Here is a 24,879-nt window from a genome sequence, read left to right on the forward strand (position 1 = left end):
CTAGAAAAAATATGTGAATCTGTGTTCCTGAATTTCATAAGTGATCAAATACTATAAAAGCAATGCTATCTAACAACTTCAAACACATTTCTCATCTATGAGTTTCTCCTAAGTGAAATGCATTGGAGTTCAGCATGAGTGGGAAGGTAATACAACATACTGTAACTGCTACAATCACCTGAACGTAAGAATAGGCTTGGTGTAAGGCAACGGTCAAAGATGCTAATAAAAACAGAAAATGAAGTACTTGCATTTGTTGCACCCTACTGTGTATGCAGTTTATGAATTGTGAAGAGACTTGCAGTCTTTTTTATTTCTTTTATCTTGAATTTGTGATCAGACCTATACTTGTGTTAAGCCTGGCTACAAATCTCTATGGCTTGGTCAATAAACACGAAACACCTTTTTATTTGCACAGAATAGGTGTTTTCTGGTGTCCTGCTTTAATTATTAGAACTATTTACATTGAATGATTTTATGCCTTCAAATGACTACAAGACCCAGTTGCCTACCTGAAGCTGTAAGTTAGCAACTTCTCATCTAAATACAACCAGGAACTCTGGCCACTGCTGTTCTTTTGCTTTCTATGCATTTGTGGTTATTTATTATTTACCTCCTACAAGCACAGAAATCCTGTATGTAATTATTACATGGTTCCTCCTCACTCTATCACTGTTACAGATCTTTGCATTAGTCACACAGAAAAGGATGATATTATTTAACAGATGTTGCCCCCTAGCAGCTATCAAAGAATTACAAGCTCTGCCTCTCAGGAAATAAAAATCTGGGAAATTCACGGGGAGTTTAAGCTATTGCTTATTGAGGCTTATTAACAAGAAACATCATGCTGTGAATAATTTCTCTTAATGAATACACTCAAGAAAATGCTACTAATCAAGAGATGCTACTAAGGGTTACTATTATTTTGGGCCATAAGTGATGTGACTCTCTTACAGAAATCCAAGGTTCTGGTTAAAACACTGAGGTACAGACACGGAGCGGGCTTGGATGTGTGGAGACTTGCATTCCTCCCGATGCTCAGCGCAGCCAAGCCGTGGCTCTCCTGTGACTCTCCCAGAAGCTAGCAGTTCTCTGGAGGTCCCAGCTCGTGGAACCAGGTGAGCACATGAGGACTGGATTTTATTGAGGGAAAAAAAAAAAAAAAGAAATTGCACAAAACAAAACCTTAATCTTTGGAACTTTACAGATAGTCCTTAAAATGTGAGCCCTTGTATCTCAAACTCTAGAGTGCAAATAGAAAGAACTGCAAAATTAATTTAAAAATACCTCTGGAAGTTTTAGTGTCTTTTGGGGCTATATCCCATGATTTTAAGGTTTTGGTTTTGGCACTGCTATTAGAATCATCAGAGCAGTGTGACAAGTCAGCTGCAAGCCTGAGGCTCTCACTGGAGGCATTGTGGCAGAAAAGGTGAGGGGAAAAACAGGGGTAGGAAAGAAAGAGGATGAACCTCTTAACATTCTGAATCCTAACTAATGAGGGAGAGAGCAAATGAGAATCCTTCCTTGCAGCATTTCCAAAAGCTGTATTGGTGAGTATTTAACAACTTTGCTATGATGTACAGAGCATTTTTTCTTTAAAATTACTTTGGAAAGATGACAGAGCTGAAAGGAATCCCTTGACTTTCATCTTCATTTTTGCTGTGTTGCCCCCCCCCCCCCCCAACTTTAATTACCACTTAACAGCTGATCCTTGTTTTTTCTTATCATCAGCTTTTAATCAATACTTAATATTTATCCTGTGGCGGCCCCAAATTTTCCACGATTGTTTAGCTTTCCAGTATGCTGCATTTATTGGAAAATACATGCAAGCACTATGAATGAGAAGAGCGTATGGCCTGTTGCAGCCCTGTTTGCTGGACTGCAGCCTGGAGTCCCCACTGCCTCTTGCCACCAGATGTCAGTGCTACATAAACTACATGGCACACCAGGATATAGCAGCACTTCCAAACCACATCACACGGAGCCAGGCAATAACCTATCCAGGCTTGAAATCTCACCATCAACACAAAAAATAGCCCTGGATCACAATGCAAGCAAAACTTTCATGTGTCGTGGTGATGGTGCTATGTTTGCCCATGTTTTATGGGTTTTGCTGAGTTTGGCTTGCTTTGCTTCTTTAAGTTTTTAGTTAAGTGTTGGTAGAAAATTATATTAATCCAAGGAAATTTGCTTATCTTTTTAACATTTGTTGCTTTTATGGATTTTAGGTAAAAGAAATAAAACATAAGCAAAATAAAGCTGATGAAAGCTTATAGAAGATGGTTTCCTTTTGAGGAAGGAAAAAAAGAAATCTATGAAAGGCTTCATTTCCAGCTACTGCCCCTGGAGGTGGGAATTACAGAAACCATCCCTTCTTCAAACAGTTTTGTAATCTGGTCCCAAATACCTGTCTCCTCTGATCAGGGCACTGTGGGGACTCCCCAAAATAGCCAGCTGACATGAGTATGAGGGGGAGAGGCACTGGTACGCTTCAAGCCCTACCCTTCGGTGGGAAGCACTCTGAATACACAACTACCCCAACTGGCAGCCACAAAAATAACAAGAAAAAGAGAAAAAAAAAAAAAAAAAAAAAAAAGAGATGATCAGTCCCTGACTGCTGAGTTTATTTTTCCTTCTGGGCCCAGATCATCCAGGAAGGTCTCTCTGCTGCCCATCAGGAGGAACAAGCTGACCACCACTCTACCACCAAGGGACTTGTTAACAGCAGCGTTCTTGCGAGGAAATGTATAAAAACACCTGAACACTCAAACAACTTGCCCGGGGTGATGCTGGCGGAGTTGCTGCCTGCGTTTCATCGCTCAGCAGAGGACATCACCTCTCCCCTCACCCCCGCCTTCAACGCTGGGGAAGGATGCAGTCGGCCCCGGGGGAAACCCCTTCGTGCAGCCAGGCCCAGTGGGACCCCGGGCGTTACAGCGTGGCGGGGAGCAGCACCCACCAGCACAGCTTTGTCACACCCAGCTAAGCCCCCGGCTCCGACCCCTCTGGCCCTGCTCAAAGTTCAGAGCACCTGCTCTCTGGAGACAGAAAATCTAGTCCATGGGTCTGATCTGAGACTATTTAAGTATACGGACATGCACACACCTATATTTTTGTGATACACATTGCTGATGCATGAAAGAACAGCTGTTTTCCTCTGCACCAAGCTTTTCAGTAATTTCTTCCAAATAAATTGTTTGCTTCCATGGAGAAACTGTTTCCTATCCACAAAGAATATTAAGACATTATATATGCTTATTTTATATTCTATAGGCCTCTCAATTTTTAGCAATAAAATGTATTGTTAACAAGCTAAATAACACTATTAATAATGCCTGTATTCACAGGGATGAATACAGTACATAGAATATACTACTGGGAGAAATTACTGTGCTAATTTGTGAACACACTAGACCAACCCAATGTAATTCTGGATGTGCACATAGCTGAATAACTTTGAAAATCTGACTATCCCTGATTGTAAAAGCAAGGCAAGCTACTGCTGAACTCATGAAGTGGGTTTTTTGTTTATATTTAAATTACTACAAAATGATGAAGCTCTTCCTTAACTGATAATCATCCCTCTAATCTACTAATTATTCCAACTCCACAATAGGCAGAGTATTTTATAGTCTGATATTCCAAAATTGCTTTCATGTTCAATTACTTATAATTATACAAACAAGTCTAAAATTGATGATCCGTGCATATAATTGTAGATTCTGCAACTCAGCATAAGCAAATAAAGGAAACTACCCTTATTATGACAACACAGTTTCTAATAGTCAGGCACTGCAAATTTAATTGCAGTAAAGTGTGGATGGTACTATTATGTAATTAGTATCAAAACTGTTATTTCAGGATAATTAAACGATAATGTGAGCACTAGAGCTCACTTTTAGAGCAATCTTTTTGTAAGTTATGGTGAAGGAGCCCCACCAAATTCAAAAGCTGAGCACATTAAGTAGAACAGTGTTTCTTCCTTGAGGATGGTTAAAAATATCATGACAAAACGATGTGCGGAACAGTACAGATCAAGTGCCTGCTGGTGGCATCTGCACTACACGTCATCATTTCCAGAAACCCATTTCAGGTTCTTTCCTCTTTTGTCCATTTTACCAAACTGACAGAGAAAGGCCAGGGTTGCGCTAACAAAGATCCAAAGAACAAACCAAATACTCTTTTGTTTTTCTCAGAAATACAGCTGCCTCTTATATGGGAGACAATTACGTCAAGTTTGTGATAAAATAAGATACAACTAAAGGGACTTAAACCCATGACAAGTGAAAGAACAAAAGAGGTATTGCAGAAGGCACATGCAGATGGTGCCAGAAGGATAAATTCACAAACCACTATGAGGAGATAAATCCAAGTTCAATACAACCCCTCGTAGGCATCCTCACACTGATTGTTTCTTTAGCAGAATTTACTTTCTAGGATATAAACTGAGTTACTGGGCTATGACTTGAAATCTTCCAGGACAGAAAACAGTCATAATAAGAAGGTTTAACAATTGTGACATGATTAATGAGACTTGGTATGAGTAACTCAGTGAGTTGTCCACAATTTTATTATCCTTTTTTAAGGCATCCTTTCACATTTAAGTTTTAACTTGCACATCTAAGTCAATAACAAAACTGCCATTGACTTTAATGGTGCAGGTTCAGAGCCTGTGGACAAGATAAATTGACCTGATTAAAATTTATTTTCTGGATCATTAAAGCATCAGGAAACTAATTGATCTTTTTTTTTTTTTTTTCCCTACATTATCAAGCCTTCTGATGAGAAAAAAATTATTTTTTTTAACTTGAGTCACAAATTACTGATTACACTATCTTACTACAGCAAGAGGCACAATTTTATCCAAGCAGAATGGTAGCAGAAATCAGATTCCTATTAACACTAACTCATCTGCTAATGGGAAAAAATATACATCTTTGTAGCTTTCCGTGGCTGCCATGTAGGTAATTCTTTAAAATTAAGGCTCTCTAGTCACAAGATATATCTAATTCTTTTTTTCCTGCATTATTTCCCAACCGACATCTCAAGTCGTGAAATACTGAAGTACAGGGTTAGATGTTCCCAAGAGAATTTCCCTCTGCCTTCAGAAACCTTCAGAGAACTCACTGGCTTCTAAGAAAGTGGAGAGCTGTGCTGTAGGAAAACAAACACTGGACAGCAGTGACCTGAGGAGGGATGCTATGATAACAGAGAGTTCATTTAACAGCTGAACTAATACAGTGGCTTTTCTGCTGTCAAAAGGAATTAAGGTCTCTCCTCCTCCTCCTCTTTCCTGTGGGCAGCTCACTTGTGCTGTTTCCCTTGCATGGCTCATTAATCTGGAAAAAATTAATGCTACAGTAACAAAAATGAATAGGTTATGAATAGCCAAGGTATGGCAAAGGAAGAGGGCAGGGTCTCCTGTCTGAGAGCTGGCAATAAGGAAGAGCGGGAATGCTCCTTCAATGGGAAAGAGTCATTAGGTCAGCGCTGCTGCACCACGAAACCTCCCTCTGCCCTGTGATGGTCTGTCTCACTTTATCTGCAAAAAAAGAACAGCTTTGCCACAGGACACTATCACAACGGGACAAGCTCTTGACTAGAAAAACCCAACACAGCCACCCCTAATCAAAGAAGGAAAAACCCAAACCCAACAATACACATTTACAATAGATACAATTACACCACAATACAAGCTGCATGGCGAGAAGGCCTGAAAAACTGGGGCTTAAGAACTGCCAAAACAGCGAGCAATCCATCTTGCATGCGATATCTAGCCTGACCGCAAGATGGAGGTGAAGCTTAAAAATTAAAAATCTTACCAGAGTAGAATGGTACCAATGTGCAGTCATTGCTAATGCCGTCTAATTGACAAGCAAGGGTTATTACCAGCGTGGGGATTTCTTAGCTCCTTGCACTCTGCTCAGCAGCCTGGGATGCAATCAGTACAAAGTAAATATTGTACTGACATTTCACAGTGGGATCTCATCTGGGCTGGAATAAAGGACTTCAGCGTTGTGTCAGGAGCAGCCTTTTGATTCTTGCCTTGGATTCTGGACCGATACAGCACAGCAAGCTGTGATCAGTTATGTTTCTACCCTCCCGGCTCTGGGGGATGATTATTCTTGAAATAATTAATTGGTAGGCAGAAAAGTAAAGATCTCCTATTCCTGAATGTTTTAAAACTGTGCACTGGAAATGTTAAACTAGTTCAGGAATAATTAGACAACAAGTTGCCCCACACAGAATTGGAGTTGAACACAATGGAGATTATTACTGTGCTCAACCCTGCAGAGCTGTGGATGCTGATGCACCTTTAACAAACAGAAAGGATCTGCAGGGGGGAATAGGTTTCCCCTTTTTTGTATCCTTTTTGTGTAAGACAAAAGCTTAATGTTAGAGCAGGGACAGCCCACAGCGCTGTGGGAAGTTATTTCAGAAACACTGCAAGATTTTCTTCTTAGATGGAGATCTAAGGACTCTACAATCTAAATAGTGAGGTTCCCTCACAAGTAGAGAAGAGGTGTTGATGCACATACTGAGCAGGTAGGGAAACTGAGGTAGAGAAGGATTAAGACCCAAGTCCTCTAATGCATAGGGGTGTTTTCCCAAGGAGGTACAGGCTGTATCTAAAACCACACAACCTGCAAGCGCTTCCTTGGTGTCGGGTTGGTACCTGCACATATCCTAAATTCCATGGTAGGATGAGACGTTCCTTGGGGCTCCCTGTATTTCCACGTGAGGGAAATCCAGGCACGCAGGCCCTGGTAATATTCTGCCACATCCTGCATGGAAGAACCAGGAGTCCGGCCCATGCTGTGCATGATGGGGTCCTACCATTCAGTTTAGTTCCAGCAGCAAGGATAAAAGACTACAAAGCGATGATTTCAAGGCTTTTCCTAGGCACTGACCTACTCTTTGATCACTCAGCGATTATAAGTAGCAGTGTGGTATCCTGCATCTGAGAAATCTCTGGTTCTTACTGTATTACCCCTTTATATTCAGCCCAGAGGTTAGGCTGAATCATATGCATCGTATACAGTGAAGACTGAGGTTACGCGAGACCCAATTGTATCAGATAACATGGGCATAAATGGTGAGAAATATGAAAATTATTAAACAGCCCTAAGCTGTTTATGGAGTATTCAGGCAGAATAACAATCTAATTGCAAGATTTTGCAGGTGCAGGACCACAGACTGATCCATTATGTGTCTGACAGGTGAGCCCAAACCACTTTTCAGAGGCATCCTTATAGGTGTACCATTTAAGTGTTAACATGTTACCTTCCTGCTAGCCATCATTCAGATGCAGAAGAACTAGGATGTGTGAATGGATATGTGGACTCGGTAATGGAGAATGGTCTGAAACCAAGTGGATGATTCATGCAGACTAGGAAATTTCATGAGGACAGGGAGGTCCTTTTCTAGTACAGAGATGCAGGAAACAAAGTGAAAACTGCCCTTGCACAATACATAAAGAGTATCTTTCACTGGTACATGTTTACAATCATGCTGTAAATCCAAAATTATTCTGGTTCACCATGTATAAATATACAAGGCTGAACACGAAGCAGGGCAGGGACCCATAAGAAGCCTGCTACTCACACTTTAAAATCTCTGTACACAATAACCTGGTTACATTTATCAACACTCAGATCAAAATTGCAATATGCTTTGGAAACTGGGCAGAGAGTTGTTTTCCTTATTGCAGGTGAAACCCAGTGGCATAATGATCAGATAAACTTGCTTTTAGGCAACCATAGTTTTTCTTCATGGGACAGCTGAGTTGTAATTCTAAATATTTCTCTAAGCTGGCAGGTGATATGTTGGGGCAAATCATTTCATTCCTGCTAAAACTGGAAGTAAACATAAAGACCAAATAGCTGGCAAGTCATAAAGGAGGGCAATTCTTTCTCATATTAAGTACTCGGTCTGCATTTTTTCTCCAGTAAACATGGGCTGAGATGGCTACCAGCCAAGAAATAAAGCATATACAGAATGTTCTGAAATAATTTTAGTTCCTGGGGGGAGAGAGGTGTGTCATTCTACAGTACCACTGCTCAAGTATGCTAGTTGTAGAAAAGAAAAAGGGGTCCCAAAGTTGGAAACCAGATACCAAATCCTCAGGTGGCTTAGACACATACACACTACTATACCTCAGAGAGCAAAGGGTGCTTATTTTTCCTAGGGAGAGATGGCAACAGCTCCGTGGTTATTTCTGTTATGGGTGGGTGTTTGAGGATCGGTTTTGCACTGAGATCAGCTTGCCCTGGTGTCCTCCCCCAGCACTCTCTGCTGCCTCACCTCCAGCCAGGGATGCCGACCCTGCTGCAAGCCTTTGGCAAGCACTACCCTGCTGCTGCTGGCCACATCCAGAGAGCTACACTCAAAACTGTTTGCTGCAAGCTTATTTGTCTTATGGCCTTCCTTATGAGAAGAAGTACACCACAGCACTGCCACCAGCTGGAATTCTTGCTAAAGGAATCTGTTGGCTGCTATATGAAACCACCTAGAACACTAATGCATACTCTCTTTTTCAGAAAGAAAAATTACTTTAAAAGCTCACGCAGCTGCATCATCCTGTTAAAATCACGTTTACCATGACAATGCAGGCTCTCCTTTGCTATTTAAAGCAAAATACGTGGTTTTGCATATAGCTGTGGATAATAACATAGACCAAGACACATCAATCACACTTCAAAATAACCACCTTACTTGACATGCCTGAATCAGCCATCACTCACAGTGGGGGGAAAAAACTTAAGTCTTTCCTCCTCACCCCAATCTAACGACTAATTAATGCGTTTCAGTCACTTGAAAACATAACTATGCCTTGACAGAAGGCTTTAAGTTTGAAGGTGTCTCAGGTAAGAAAGTACAAAAGTCTGAAATGCTTCATGTTGAGTAAGCGTCTGAAAGTTGAGCCTACTCACCGAACCTTCTGAGCTTCCAGCGTGAAAAAAGAAGAACCACAGGTTGTTTCCTTCTTTTCTTTTTTGTTTGTTTGTTTGCTTGTTTTTTACCAAAATCACAATATAAAAGTGACTCTTAAAAGATTCAGTTCAAATCCTAGCTAAAGCTTTGAGTTGAGTCTTCCGTAACTCCTTTTCCTATTCATTATGCAGGAACTGAGAGCTGATCATCATTATAGCTGTTCTAATTGTAACTTCCAATCTTTAATCTCTGAGCCCTTCAAAAGATGTTTGATGTACTGCATTTAAGAGCCAGGTGCTAAGACAGACAAAAGGCAGAGGGGGGAGATGGGAGGTGGAAGAGAGAAGGGAAACAAAATAGAAATTTAACCTTTTTTAACCAAAAGCATGAGTGTGAAAACCATGACTATGCAAATCATGCTGGATTTGATCTACAAGTTTTATGGAGAATCAAAATCATCAGAAGTCTGTTTGCATTCAGCTTATCTCCCTGCCAGGGCACTGCGCATGTTTTGCATGGAAGTTGTGTTTCACTATGAGAGATGAGGCCAGTTCACACTCATGCAACAGAGAAGGGAGATTTTGTTATGCATAAAAGAGATGCGGAATCGAGCCATTACTGAACTGAAAGACTAGGGAAAAAAGCACATCAGCAACAGCCATCATTCAGGAAAGCCAGGCATACATCCAGTTTATAAAATTACGTTAGCATCAAGGCTTCTGTGGGTATTTTTTTATTTTTTTTTTCTTGCAAGTCATGGCAGGATGTTGGATACTGTATATACAGTAGCCCAGGTTTTACAAAAAACATAAAACCACAGAAGTTCCTCAGTACTAAAATGTATTGTATACCTGAAAAATTAACATGAGATCTAATTTGGTGGGCAAGGAGCCCGAGCCAGAAAGTTTCCATTTAGTTGTAAATGTCTTCAGATTTCAAGAATTTCCAAATCTGGTTTCTCACTTTGATTCTTAGAAATACAGCTTTAATATCATAGGACAGACCATTGCAAAGGAAAAAAAACCCACTTAATAGAAAAATATTTAATGCAAAGTTAATCTGATCAAGATGCACTGTATACTTTAATATAGAAATCAAAGTCCTATGTAGTATAAGTTAATGCTCCCTTTATTATCTACTGTAATCCTCCAGAAATATTTATCGTAACACAACAGCAGGGTGAACAGTGTGACTTGATATAACCTCTCAGTGACGGCATACGAGTACTAATGAAATGCACAGAAAACTAGTCTTGATTATTTAGACTTGACTGTCTCACTTCCCATTTCATCCAACAAATATAGAGCACTTATTAGGTACGGATATCATAGCTCATTATATTTAAGCTTAGTGCCCTGGGTCTATTTGTTGATAGGTTGCCTGCCCCTGAAGCTGCAATTTCAGTCCTGGTATGAGACCTTATGTCAGGAAGGCCTTATATTTTTCTTTTGTGAGGATATCTGAAGCTAGATTTAGAATTTGTATAGGGAAGATTCAACCTTGAATCTACCTGTTTTGACAGACTGTTCTACATGGCTTTATTTCCCTGTAAAAAACAACACTGGGAATAGCTGCACACTGCATTCAAAATAAAAATAAAGCTGTCCTCAAAGCCAATATTAAATATTAACAAGCCAAGGAGGATTTAAGCACCAAGAATAGACTCACCTGATCACCTGAAATTCCTAGTTTGTTTCACCTGATTAAAAACACAATCTAACTGATGTAGTTCTTATTTATCCCCTTCTCCCACAAAAGGGGTGACATCCTATGAAAGCACGAGAATTATGGCAGTATAATATTGCATGAGGGGGGAAGATCTGGCTTTGTGTGGGATTTTAGGGAGAAGCCCAAAACCCCAAGATTTCATCTACTTTAAGAACTTCTTGCTTTTATACAGAATAATGAAGAATAGAGAACTCAGTCATACACAAAGGCTTGCGATACTTACTGTCCATATACCCTGTGAACTTCTACTGTCAAAGCACATAAACATGTGTGTGATCTAAAGCAAGCATTCCTGGATTGCATGCTTTTTCCCAAATATTTTTCCCCAGTATTTTGCCCCTTCTTGGTTTGGCCTTATCATTCTTGCTGGTGGTAACTTACATGTCAAGATTTGAAGTAAAATACTTTTTGTTAGTAAGACTGACATCTAGTCCTTCATGCTATTGATGTTTCTGAAAAAAACTTCACGAGAGTATTCTGTGAGCAAGATAACTGACTCCCTAGCATTGCATGCTACCATGTAGTTAGATAAAAAGGCTCTAATTCTTGCACTGCAATTGCAGAAACAAACTACAGGACTCTATGGACCAGGTGAAGCACAACAGATGCTGTGAAGACCGCCAAGCTCTGCAGTCATGGATGATGCCACCATACAATGGGGATGAAATTAAGGAAGACCCTGAACCAGGGGAATTTGAGCAATCACTGCTTTTCATTGCTTCTTGCCAAATGAAAGGAGAACTCATTTACTTAATCTTTGTGAGATGAGATGTCACACAGAGAAGACAGATTTATAGAAACAAGTTTCGAATGCAAAAAAGGTGATTTAATAGCAAGATTTCATTTTTTCCCATCACAGATATATGGACTAACTCTGAGGAAGGCAGCTAGTTAAAACAAAACCAGCATGGAACGATGGCCTAAGCATATACATTAGCAATTGAGAGATCTGATTTTCATAGGAAAAAAACATGGCGGAATTCTCACATAAAGCCTTTAAAACCCAACACACACACACTCATCTGAAAGGTTTTGCTAGTGAGGGATGAACACATTAATCAGTTATCCTTCTCTGGCTGTGAGGGATGGTGTGGATGAGTGCCATTAGAACTTTAATGAGCGCGGGCAGAAGCGAGCAGCACACAGGTAGTCTCTCTGACACTGTTGCATCAGTGATATGGAGGGACCACCAAAATGGGCTTCAAGGAGGTGATGGAGACTTGTGAACCTGCAAGCCAGGGCCTGATGTGAATGGAAGAGTTAAAGATAAATGAAACCAATTTATTTCAGAAGAGCTTCCCAACTACTCTAAGAAAAACTCTTCCATGAACCCAGACAGTTGCAGTGAGGGAGAAGAGGGTCAAAGCATGAAGTGGGAGAAATAAGAGAAGAAAAGGAAAGAAATAAAAAGTTGTGTAGTAAAAACAGAAAAATGAGGGATTATTTGTCTCTGAAGAGAATAAATAAGGAGCTCAACCCACACCACACAGGGATTAGCTACACTGCATAATATAATAGGACTATGAAAGCATTGGGGACCTTTCCTAGTTGTTTTATTGGGGACAAAAAATGTATTAATTTTTAGCTCTTAAAGGTACGCAGTATGTTGGTGCCTAGAGAGACTCTGTGATGAGTGCTGCAGAGGTACACAGTAACACACAAGTATTCACAGTACAACTGTAAAGTTGGGATATGACATGCAGATACAGAAAGCAATTGCCTATAACATGCCCAAAATAAACAGTATAAATTTCATGCCAAGAAGAGACCCTGTTCCCCCAATGCACACACGTGTGCACACATGTGTAGCCCAAACCACCTGATAATCAACCAGAATTTTGTAGGCCCCAAGCAAAAGGAACTCGTGAGAGAGAAATCTGAGGGAGGAGAGAGCTAGTAGTTTTGCAGAGCTTTATGGAAAGCACTCCTATGCATAATGGAGAGCGGAGGGGAGAGCATGGAGACGTTTGATAGGAGATGATGGGACAGAGGAGAGGGACAGTCTGGCTGCAGATAGCAGCTATGAGAAGAGCAGTTGCAAGTGCAGCCAGGCAGGGAAGGTGGAAATTCAGAGTGCTTCCCACTGGTCTGCCCGCGTGGCGCTGGCTCCCTTCCCCGTCTCCTTGTCCCTCTCCATTTCACTTCCTCACACTGCCCACCTTTCCTTACTTCTCCAAAGCAGGAGAGCTGACTGCTAAACCTAAGATGCTCAACACAAAATAGGTCAAAACCATCCCCATTAGTCCCATCATGTTGTTCACTGTGCTTGCCCCTTCCTCCTCTCTGTACCCATCTTCCCATTTATGCTGGATGCTCTTTGGGTAACTCTGTTTTGCAAACGCTGACCATACATAAAACGCCTTTTTCATTACTTTTGGGCACATGTTAGAAGCATGGCTAATCACTCATGAAAAAAAATTGTTCTGGGAGGTCAATGGCTTGATAGTATACAAAAAGTAGCTCCAACATGACATAAGTAACTTGCTGAGCAGAAAGGATCCAGAGTGCAGTGGCAGTGTTGCAAAACTGAGCTAAAAAATGAGCTTTGTTTCTTCATTGCAAGAAAAAAGTTGCAGGTGATCAAGCCAGCATTTTAAAGGATGAAGGTGCTGTAGCAAAGAGAACAGAAGAGAGGTCAGAATTTTATTGGTGCAAAATTTAAAAGCCCCACAGAAGAAGTACTCTTGGGTCATATTCATCATGATATAAACAGATACATTTATAATGAAACTCTTTCTGTGCATCTCTGTAAAAAAAGATAATCTGGGATTAATTTTTTTTCAATAGAGAAATTTTTCAATTTTCTCCTTCAAGAAGATGCGATCTCTCTGTATACTGGCTAAATTATATGAAAATTTGCTGGTTTGTTCCCCATTTCCAGATTGGGAAGAAAATAATAGAAGGAAGAGAATAAATCAGGGACTTGAACTCAGACAGACAAGTTTGAGTAATTTTAAACTTTTGGCATAAGACTGTGGTGACCTGCCAGGGTATTTGTTGCAGTGAGCATCTGGCAGGCTATCCAGGCCCAGAGAGGCCACCACCTGGCACAAGCCAACTTAATCCTTTAAAAAACCTCTTTAAAGATGTGGGTTTTGGTGACATTGCAGAATTTCTGTATGATTATCTCAACTTGGTCTGAGCTGGATCTACCTCTACTAAACACGTTCTCTGGGGTCTAATTAATTAAACGTACTTTAAAACAAAACAACAGCTGGGGGAAAACATCTGATTCAATTAACCAGAAAAAGCAGTTGTTACTCTGTCTTCTAAGCCACGATTATTGCATTACAGAGGGACAGCAGGGCAGACAAGTGAGTGGTGTTGTAAAAAAAAAAAAAAAATAAATAAAGAAAAAAAATAAATAAAGAAAAAAAGCAAAAAACAAAAAACAAAAAAGAGACTTGGTAAAACAGACTTCTGCAGTTGTCCCTGGCTTTAAACCAGACACTGTGCTTCAAAACTTCTTCTTCCATAAACTGGCATTCCTAAAAACGTGTAATGCTTAAAGAGGAAAAAAAAGAAACCACCAAACCCTAATGACTGCATAAATCCAAAAAGCTTATGTCTGTACCCAGAATGTCCCAGCCCTCCCTTGAGGCTGATGACCCTGCTGGCATGGCAGGGAGGAAAAGCAAAAAGGTTTCGAATGCCAGGCGTGGGAGGTAAAAATAGCAGCCTTTCACACATTAAGATACAATTAATTTTTATGCACTTCCAGCTCTCATAAACAGTTACTCTGCCATACAGGCTTCGTAAGTAAACAAACAAAGTCCAATCATTACATTTTTCAACCTTGTGATCAAATTCTTTGCACACACAAAACCCCTGATAATCTTGTTAGACATAAAACTGAGAAAGAGCATGGCTGAAAAGAGATTACTTTAACAGGAAAATTTATGAGATGCTATCATCTTGCAAGGTGATTATGCTCTGAACTGTAGGAGCATAGACAGTGTGTAATTAAGGGTTTCTACATCAGTTTTAACTGTGACTTTTTATCTCTATCCTTGCCTATAATCCTGAATTCTCTATTTACACTCCACTAGTATTTCAGTTCCGGGTTGAAGATCATCCTTATTTATAAATACAAATATACTCTTACCTAAATCACTCATGTACCTGCTGTAGAAATGCCAGAGTCTCTCCCCTACACCTCTCTTTTCATAAGGCTCAAAAAACCCCAGCCACCATCACAACAGGCATTTTTATCATATTTTGGTAACAGTTTCAGTAGGGAAGTTAAAACTCGGAACTCAAGCAGGAAGAATAAACGTTAACTTCAAGAAATCCTTCATTTGAGCACCTCAGAAAATAGCAAAGTCTATGTTGCTGTTTCCCAGAGTGGCTTTTGATTTCCAGGGCTGGGATGCCATTAGCTTTTCCATATGCTATGTTCACTCAAAAATGGTTAATGCTTTGGATAAAAACACTTTCCTTTGTTAATGCAGGAGAAAGTTCCACCGCCTTCAATAAATTTTGAAGATGCTGTACAGGCTAAATGTATCTTTTTATTAGAAAACCGCATCTATTTTGCTTGTCAAGGCTCAATGCAAGTCCACTACATTTCCTATTTATTCAGGCATCCTTAAATTTGCACTGTATTTGGTAGTAAGATACAGAACAGCATAGTTGAAGCCCCCATGAATGGTGAAGAGTGGGAGTAATGAGAGAGATTAAGTGAGCCCTGAGATGTTACAGGTATTGTGAAAAATCAGACTTCTGACTGAAAAATAGGTGTGAGTAGGAAGAAAAACCAGAAACACTGCCAGTGTTTTTTAGAGCTAGGAGACCACAGAAGCCTCACAATTATTGAAAATTATGTTTTCTGTGAAAATATCACCATTTAACCTGTTTATGTCTGTGCAGACTGCTCATTTGTATTTTCCTTTGGTCGGCACAAGGCTTGACAGCCAAACATATGTTGACTTGATTTTGTTCTCTAGCAACAGGATACGTGCGTTTATAGAGGTGCCCAAGGTGCCAGGCGAAGGTGGCGAGGGTAAGCAGCAAGCGCCTGCTGTGACAGTCGGTACGAGGGATACGTGTGCACAGTGGAAGGACACAGCAGCTCCTCTGTTAGGAGGCCACAGTGAGGTGGTGTTTCTTCCTATTGCTCAAAGACCAACCAAGAGAATAATAAATCTCTGATTACATACCCTGAAGTGCTCTGTGTACCTCCTTACAACCTGTCAACGTTGGCTACTGCCCAGCACTGGATTAGATGGAGACTAAGGGAGTGCTGGGGATGAAGGAAGGTATTTAGGATATGGATCTGGGAATCCATCACTGGGGGAGCAATCTTAAAGCTCTGCAAAAGCAGCTGCTTTGCAGAATACTAGTTTTGATGTCTCATAGTTGCTCTAGTTCCTTGTGATGGCACCAGAGAGACACCAGTACTAGCAAAGGATTAAGACCTGAGGTCATGCCATATGCTGATTGTCTTAAATATGCCCTTATTATTAAGTGCTGAAAAGTTTCTTCCTAACTCTTATCTTGCTGTATTACTGAACTTTAATAAAGCTACTAAGCTTGCATTGCCTGAGAGCAAACATATTACCCAAAGATAGAAAATCTCCACACCTCAGCAGTTTTACGAGGAATTTGAAAGGCTTCATAATACAAAGAAAACAGACCAATAGAAAGATTATTGCAATTCTTTACCAGATAAGGCTTGGTTATTTGATGTAACCATCCAGAAATGGGCAGTTTGGAAAAGACAGATGTGTACACATGATAATCAACTGTGGTACAGACAACAGTGGAGTGATTAAGTAGTGGGAATGGGAAATCTTGAAAGATTTAGCTCTTTAGGCCAGATGAGCATCAAGCAGTTTATTTCAGCCTACCCACTCTTTTTAGTGCAAGAGCATTATGCAAGAATGACAGAGAAGCGTGTACACAGGGACAAGGGGGAAAAGCGTGGATGTGGGTGTGTGCATGCGAAAGATTTGCTAGTTCTTCCTAGTTTTACTTGGGTGTGAAATAACACAAAAATAGTTGTTTTTTTTTTTTTTTTTTCTCCTGACATGTTCACGCATTTGCACTCTAGCTCAGAAACTTGAAAGGGAGGAAATTAAGTACTTGGAGAACTTCAAACAGCGGTTGGTTGAGAGCCTTAGATTTCCCATTGCATGGCCAAGAGGAAAATGACTTTGTACTACCAACTGCAGCACAGTGGCCATGCAGAATGCAGACGTGGCAAATGAAATGTAATTAATGTAACATCTGATGCAGCTGACAGCAGCCCAAGGAGTCAAGGTAAAACATGCATCACCTACACACAAGTACAGCATGTGCTATATGCACCACAACCTTCACACCCAAACATCTGTCCAGCTTGTGCTCACATCTTAACCTGAAATTTAAAGCTGTCTTATTACCAAAACATGAGTAAACATTCCCAGGAGGAGAGAGTCACTCTTCACGTTCACTTAGCTTTTGGTTTCTCTGGTAAAACTTTCAGCAAGAGCGACAATTAAAATGCAAAACTGTAAGGGAACAACACGGGTCTCTTGAATGGGACCATAAATTAACTTTGAGAGTAGCCTTCTGACAGATCATCAAATGGCAACAACTACTGTCCTCAGTGACCAACACTGGAGCCAGGGGAGAGAGAGAGAGCCTTAAGCTACAGCACTGTCAGTTGCTCGTGACAGGGTTTAAGTGAATTCTTTCTCTCTAACTTACTTGACTTGTCTGGTTCTGTTACATCCATACTTTCTTGAGTTTTACAGTGGCCTAATTTTCCTCCTTGGCTGTAGGAGAAATGCATGCCTCGGGAAGAAAAAAAAAAAAAATCAAAAACACAACCCCACAAATGTTAAGCTTCGTAGTTTTTTTTCCTCAGGATGTGGGAAGTTGTACACATCTTTTGGCTTTAGTCTACAAGTTTAATATATCTTTGTGGTATTGCTTTTTCAAGACTATATGAAAGGGCCAGAAAGGCTGCAGTCTCAAATGAAGTTGAAATAATCTCACAATAATTTCACTAATCCTCCCTCTTGCAGGCAACAGGCTGTTATCTGGTAACCTGTATCCTTAGATTCAGGCCTCTGGTGGCTCCTTTTCTTCACATGACTTTGTGAAAGGGATGTGCAAAACCACACTTCAATCTAAGTCCATCTGCAGTGAGTCCCTGCAGCCTGGCACTACTTACTGCCTACCATAGTTTAATACTGCTCAGCTGGACAAAAAAAAAAAGGGGGGGGGGGCAAAATTTAGACTTAAGTAGGGTACCTTGTGCAACAGGAAATACAAGTTTTATATATCAAATTTAATAAATCTGCATTGAGATGAGCAGACTAACAGTTTTCCTAGCCAACTGATACGATCTGCACGAAGTCAGCTGGAACATGTTATCACTTTCATAACTGTCTGGAAACTGGAATGAAAGTACCTATCAATTAAATTGTGTAGAGTACTAAATTGATTTTTTTCTTAAAATGGCAATGAAGATAAAGAAATGGTTCAAATGAACCTATAGCAGATAGAAACATGGGCAGGAAATAAATAGCATGTGATCTGTCCTGGAGAAAACAGTATGCTATAGAGTGTTCTGCAATAGCATTACCAAACTGCAGTTGAAACTGTTCCACTCCAGTGGCCTCATTAGGAAATGAACGAATTAGCACATCGTGCAGCAGCCACAGCACTCACTTGGGCAAGTAACCTTTAAGCATTTTATGTGGAATATTTAGTAAAACAAGAACTCTGGTGCATCTCATTTTCAGGTGCCAGAAGCTCGTGGTGCAGAGCAGATGGAAAAGAGACAACTAAGTCAGGGCTGTGATTTCTGCCTGGCAGCATAGCACACACAAGCCGCAGTAGCAAGTCCAGACCCCTATTACAGATTTTTCCTAAAGAACTTGACTGAGAGGGAGCTCCATCTGCAAAGACCCGTGTCCACACCAAGACCTGTTACAGCATCACAACTAATTTATACTCTGTGTGTACAAACTTAACACAATTCTTCTACATCCCTTTAATTGTACCCTGTGACACTTTCTCTCATTTATCATCATAATTTTGTTTTGAAAGTCTTGAAGGTGCTAGCCAGAATTATAAATCCTTAGCATCTAGCTTTCTAACAACAGTGATCCTTCAGGTAGTTAATTAATGTGTTCCTTCCATTTCTCTTTTCGAGCACAAGCTTGTTAATTATTGACATCCTTTGTGTGGGCAAGAGGACTGGGCTGTTTCTTTAGTACTTGTCAATGATTCTTTGACTGATGTAAGGTGAAGAAAATACCACTGAAATTACTAGCAGGGACATGGGCAGCCCCTGTGCAACAGCTGGTGACTTTACATGCATGCAAAGGGCGGAATTCATTCCCTCTGAGCCCAGAGGAAGAGCAGGGATAAATCTGGCCCACTGAGTAGCTTGGAGCACATCGCTGCCCATTTCCCATACTGCCTAACACATGGGTTAACCTCTCGGGCAAAAGCAACACCCTGATAGTGGGGCAGGATCCCAAGGTAGCCAGGAGCAGCTACCCTGCTTGGGAAACAGCGTTCAGTGGGTATCACGAAGGAAAACAGCCTAACTCTGATCTGAAAGACACAGCCATACTCTCTAGCATCCTGCTGCTTGGGCTCCCAAGGTTAGAGCAGAATAAGAATGGGAAAAACCTAAGGAGGAAGGACAGATTCAGAGAAGGGAGAGATTTGTATTTTAGGCAGTTCTGGGCAATACCATATGCCGTGTTTATTTGGACCACTAGGATTCAGGTTACTCTCCTTATTGATCAGACCCTTATTTCAATAGCACCTTCTTGAAATGTGGTTCATTACTTAAAGAGCAAGCCTGACAAGTCTGAGATGCTTCTGCAAGGTACTTCAAAGCAGCTCTCCGAAGATTTCAGAAGCAAGTGGTTATGGCTTTCTTCAGTTACTTTTGACTGCCAGTCATTCCTGACAACTGTAAACAGCCATACTATTAATAATATCTCACATTATTATTAATGCCTAGCACTCATACCATACCAAGTTTCTCTAATATGCTTAAAAAAAAAAAAATGTATCAGCTTGTATTGAAAATGGGCAGCTTATCTACACAATGCCCGGGGTTCTAATTTCAAAGACCAGTAATGGGAAAGGACTGAAACAAAATCAGATATTTCATCCGTTATATCCGTTATACAGCAGCAGCCTTTGTCCTTAAAACCTTTTCATCCGGATATAACATACTGCATGTTCTTATAATCACAGTTCTCAAGAAAACAATTGCAAAATATTTGATATTTATTTGCAGTCTGATTCAATGGGTTAGTGAAGTCGCTTTCCATTGTCTCCCTTGTCTATTCACCCTCCAGCTAAATGCCCTCATTACATAGGGCGACCTAGAGCTGATAAAATGTAGGTCCCAGTTCACTCCACACTTAAAATCAAAGCTTGAATCCCCCAGCTGAGGCTATGAGGCTGACACGCACAACAGAGCCTACACAGGACGAAAGGCAGGCATTCAAAGAGAAACTGGTAGTTAAATACAGTATGCTGCAGGTTTGCCCCAGGGATACAAATTCATCATTAGATGTTACAATGTTTTTGCCTTGGAAAGGAAATGCACCACTAAAATTTTCTTTAAGAAAACATAAAATACCTGTTTTATCGTTTGTTTTTAATTTTATACATGTCTATTGGTAACATAGCTTGTATTATGTCTTTCTGGATGAGATTTTTGGAGCAATGGGTTTTTACATTGATAAAGGAAAAGAGAACGCTTGTAGGCCTGAAAACTTCCCTGTTTCTTCCAACTATTTCTGTTCATCCAATAAAGATATTTTCTCTCCATTAAAATCTTACTTTGCTTATAGTCAAACAAAATTGAGTGTTAGTTTTATGCTTTCTACTGGCTGATGGTAGCAAATTCATATTTTCACTGTTGCGTTTAGAGGAATGGATGTACTCCTAAGAAACCAGGGAGTTGGGGCTGTGTATTTGCTGCGTATTACAGAATGCTGCACAACGCAAAAAATTCAGAAACATGATGTAAATGACACAGTTCCACTGAAATCAACTATTACATCGAGGACTTAGCTGCCTAAGGTTAAGACGACACCTATCAATGGCACAAAACCACCACTGAAATGTTATGGTACCAAAAAAATTAGATCTAGTGGCTTTGTCATGACTATCACTACTTAACCACAGCAGTAACTTCAACAAACAATACAGCTGGCACTCTCATTTCGTTAGGTGCAGAGGCAACCACACTATCGCTGACTGCACCACTTTGAGCAAAGGGTGCCTTAAGGAACCAAGCTAAAAAGCAATCCCAACCGTAAGTACTGGACCCCTCAGCGTGCAAGAGATCAGGTGCTATTGGTGACAGATCATACATCGACCACAGCTCTGTCAGTCCTATCAAAACTAATGGCATTGCTAAGGTTTCACCGACTGTCAAAAACATTAAGAAAACAAGACTGCTGAACCTATCGCGAACCTTTGCAAAATGTACTATGGCAATACAAACGAATCCATCGTCATTGCCAAGGGGAACATCAGATAATGTCACTGTTTCGGTTCTTAGTAACACCGTATATTAAACAAAAAAAAAAGATTTCATGTGTCTACTGTTGTAATATATTTGAACCGTGTCCAGGTAATGATGACTTTCACAATAGTTAAAAGTTAAAAATAATGCCATGTGACATTTTATGAATACTGACATGTGCATCAAATTTTAACGGTATGAAGAATAAATTAAAAGGAGCGCAAGTAATAAAGATATGTTAACACTGTTAAGTAAGACTATAGAGACCCATCAGGGTTGAGCTAAAATAAATTCTTGTACTATTAACCTTTATATGAAAAATGTATGCAAATAGGCCTGTAAGAAATTAGGAGTAAGAAAGCTGTCATTTTATTTTATAGTATGATTGTTACTAGTCTGGCATCTTCTCTCCGAGGGTGCTTGGCATCATTTGTTTCCCATGTGAAAAAAGTTCATCCTGTCACAAATCCCCATAATAAAATCATACGCATTTTTACTGGCGTCAAGATAACTCATTCTGCTTTAAAAAAAAAAAATAAAAAAAAAAATATCCAGGATTTGAGGAAACAAAAAACCCCATACAAAAACAACAAGCAGAAGTTTCTTTTCCAGAACTTTCAGTTCTAAAAATATGAATAGTGCATGACCAAAACCTGCTAGTTCAATTCACTAACTAGAGTTAAGTTCTTGAATGGATCTGTTTTGAACACAAAATATGTTCTGGCAAACTTATTTTTTCCCCTCTGTCTGTAAAGCACCATAAAAATTCCTAGCACTCTAATATTAAATAGCTATCTCTAAAGAAGAAGAAAGAATTAGAGAGAATGCTTTCTGTATGAATGCATGGTACACTCACATCTTGAACAGTGGCCAAACTGGTTCCCTCTGCATCATAACAAATGCAGGACAATCAGAAAAGGTGCAGAAAAAGACGAAAGGACAGAGACACAGAGCAGATTCCACATAAGGAACAATTAAGGAGACCAGGATTCGTCAGGATCTAGAAAAATAAGTGAGGGAAAGATGACAGGCATCCATAAAATCCCTATTAGCTTGCAGAAAGTGAACAGGAAATGAATGTTCACTGTTTCTTCTAATAGAAATAAAATGAAATCACTAAGACCAGCATGTGGCAGGATAGCAACAGCAAAAGCAGGCTTTTTGTATACAATGCACAGTTCAGCAGTGGAACTACTTGCTATGAGAAGAGCTGCTAAAAATCTTACAAAGTTCATAAAACATTCAGACAAATAGATGGAAGGGAAAAAATGTATCTATCAGGGGCTATTAAACAGAAAAGCTTATTTGGCTCATATAGTCCATAAGCTACAAATCTCCAGAGACCTGTATAGTGCACTGGGGAAGTATTACTATATGCTTACCTCATTATTATATTCTTTCCTAGGCATCAGCTATTAGATGATATTAAAAAGATACTAGGCTAAATGGACTTTCTGTCCGTGGCAGAATGCATGTTATTAAGTTTATCAAATAAAAACAATTCAAAATGCTGACATGAATCTCAGTTGAACTTTCATTAGTTCTCATTCATAGATTGTCTGACACAAGACAGAGATTAAAAACCAAAAAATCATCCAATAAATCTCACAAATTAAAAATATACTAAAAGGTAAGGATACTTAGTATGCATTCATTTGGAATAAAAGTATGAAGACAGTTACGTAATATGCATTTTCCAGTTTAGCAAAGTAACCCTAGCTTTTAGTTCAAGCGCTTTATTGAGTTGTAAATCAACATGCTTCGAATGGTCACGTGCACCGTAAGAACGCAGGCTTCCTCTGGCAAATAACTAACAAGTACAAATGAAAGAGAAAACGAAAATGAACGATTTACGTAAAAGATTTCTGCTGACTGATTAAATAATCTATTTTAATCATGATTTCAAATCCATCAATTCTGACTGTAAATACATTCCTTCTGTTTAGAAGCTATTTGCAAGACATATCAATTCGAGAACTTCAGCGGACTGTCAAAAATAATACAATGTTCTTAGGCACTGATTAATTATAGACAAAAAAACATGAGTTGTCAGCACATTTTCTCCAGCAACTGTTATTGGGAGTTTTTAGAAGATAAATCTGCAGTATCAACTTTGCTGGTTTTATCAGTGGCTTGAGGAAATTAAGTTTACTTGACACACTCTGTATGTGTTTCCTTCTCCTTGGTCCTTGCCAATAACTTAAAAATCTGGTGGCCAAAGCTGTCACCAGGTAGCAATCTTAATAGCATGAGTACTTCTACAGGGAAGGAAAAAAAATTTTGATATTTTGTTTGTCCTCATCTTTTGATAGGCCTTGAGGCATCACCATGAGCAGCTGCCAAGCCTGTACTACTGCACAATGCAGACCCAAGTGGTTGTGGTCAAAAACACATAAGAAAATCCCTCCAAGGACCACTAAGGTCAAGTGCTCAAAACCATGTCCTATTTAACTTACTGGTATAGATACACCCAGAGAAAGCACAAGGACTGGGAGAGCTGCAAGGGAAGTTTCAACTTTATATTGTGCCTTCCAACAGCAAAGGCAGGGAGCAAGTCTACAGAAAATCTGACTTTGCCCTGTTTCTGCTGTGGGACCACATGTGATGATTAACTTTGGATCCATTCTGTCCGTAGCCCCTGCCCTGCTCAATTGCTGTCACCTGCAGCAAAATCCAGTAAAAATTATAATCTACTGAAAAGGATAGAGGGGACATAATTTATAAAGAGGGAATATTTACAATGACGAAAGAGGCAGCTGGGTGCTCAGCTCTCTCTGATGCTCAGTGAGAGCCAAGAACCTACATCTCACTTGAGACCATGACCCAAGCCATTAACTACCAAGCCCCTGTACTCCACCACAGATGTTAGCAAATTCCTCCCCTGAAGAGCATTTGTTGAAGAAAATGGGCAAACATGTCTGACTCTCCATCTAGCAAGCACACCAATGACAAACCGCTGGTGTTTTGTGGCAAAGGAGTATGCGGCTGCCTCACTGAAGGGATCGTACAGAAATGAGACACTCTCTAAAGAGTGTTTGCAAAGAGCATTACTCTGCAGAGCACACAAGGGCCTGGCTTTGTATTTTCAGTCATTACCATTATTCTCCTAGTCTCGTTACCACCATTATTTACCTCTGCACATAATCACAAAAACAGAGCCAAGTGTGCCACCATTTTTTCCCATGCTGTTAACGCCAACTTTTCAAAGCAGCATGCTGCGTGCGTGCAGCTCCACCAGCATGAAGAAATCTATTTCGGGACTGCTCTGATCACTGGACACAAACAGGGAGGCAGTCAGTGACCTGTGCACTTGCAGGCAGCAACATTTGCACAAAGTGGGAGCACAGCTAGGCAAGCATAAATATAGTCACAAAGATTTCCAAAAAAAAAAAAAAAAGAAAAGAAAAGAGAAAGAGAGAGAGAAGGGAAAATACTCTTCTTCTACTGTGGGAGTTTTCCCTAATCAGAAAGAAATGTGAGGAAGAAAGTTCAGAGTGCTGTTAGCCAGGTGTTTAGCAATATGATGTAGAGAGAAGAAAGGGACATGTAAGCACAATGAGCTATTTTCTTGAACATTAAGTGACAAAGTATCCAGACAGTACATTAAAATAGAGATGAATGGTTGGGGGTTTTTTCAGTGCTTTGGAGAACCAAGTGAAACATTTGGTCAAGAGCAGCCCAGGAGACAATAGCTCTCCAAGAGTGCATCTATTTTCTCAGCT

General features: G+C 40.0%; 1 protein-coding gene across 4 annotated transcripts in view; it reads right to left on the bottom strand.

Moving 5' to 3' along the window:
• PHACTR1 (phosphatase and actin regulator 1) overlaps window positions 1-24,879 on the bottom strand; it is a 309,142-nt gene that overhangs the window by 188,939 nt on the left and 95,324 nt on the right. The window contains exon 1 of one of the 4 annotated variants that reach the window (XM_042806688.1): window positions 5,823-5,847. The exons of the other annotated variants lie outside the window; for them this stretch is intronic. The gene's annotated coding sequence lies outside the window, so the exon portion shown is untranslated. Of the gene's footprint in view, window positions 1-5,822; window positions 5,848-24,879 lie in introns of those variants that run through there. 4 annotated transcript variants of the gene reach the window in all.

Source organism: Tyto alba, unplaced genomic scaffold (genome assembly GCF_018691265.1).
Source record: "Tyto alba isolate M040663 unplaced genomic scaffold, T.alba_DEE_v4.0 Super-Scaffold_48, whole genome shotgun sequence".
Lineage (NCBI taxonomy): Eukaryota > Metazoa > Chordata > Aves > Strigiformes > Tytonidae > Tyto > Tyto alba.